Genomic DNA, 684 nt, shown 5'->3' with positions numbered 1-684 from the left:
GCAAAGGTGTGGCTAAAAGTGGGAGTGGTCAAAATGTAGGTGTGGCCATGACCACACCCACATGTCTTGTTCTTGAGTTTTAAGACTGTTAAGACTTCTATTTCAGCATTTTATGAAGAAATCAAGTTAAAAAAGGCTCTGAAATTCTCAATGAAGAGTTACTCTACCATTTTTGTGTTCAAAAGGAGAAAATTCAGTACCTAAAAGACCTCTTATCAATGATAGAGTATTAGTAGCTAGGTGATTTAGCTGTTGAATGAGTCCTAGCTGACTATGATGATTAATAATGAAGCTGCTTTTATGATGGAGTCAGTTATTCTAGCTGCAGGTTACTGTAGATTATGTCTTCCTGAAGTGACCAAAGATATGGACCTATGAAGCTTACTGTGAATTAACCATGCAGTTAGCAGCTTATTCTCCACTAATTATCACTTTGTTGAGCAAAATAATATAGTTTTTGTCATTAAAATAGCTATATTCCATGTAATAACTACTAAATAATTATTAATTAACTGCTAATTATGATGATGTCATCTTCCGGTAAGAAATTCTAGTAGGGCATTGCCCTCATTGCCTGCCCCTGCAGCCGCCTATGGAAGAAGTCACTCTACATGCATCAGAAGCAATACATACTTAATGTGATTGAGAAGTTTGGCCTATCTGATAGCAAGACAGTGTCTACTC

This window comes from Amphimedon queenslandica, unplaced genomic scaffold (assembly GCF_000090795.2).
Source record: "Amphimedon queenslandica unplaced genomic scaffold, v1.1 AMPQUscaffold_13200, whole genome shotgun sequence".
Taxonomy (NCBI): Eukaryota; Metazoa; Porifera; class Demospongiae; order Haplosclerida; family Niphatidae; genus Amphimedon; species Amphimedon queenslandica.
Note: the sequence above shows the minus strand (reverse complement) of the source record.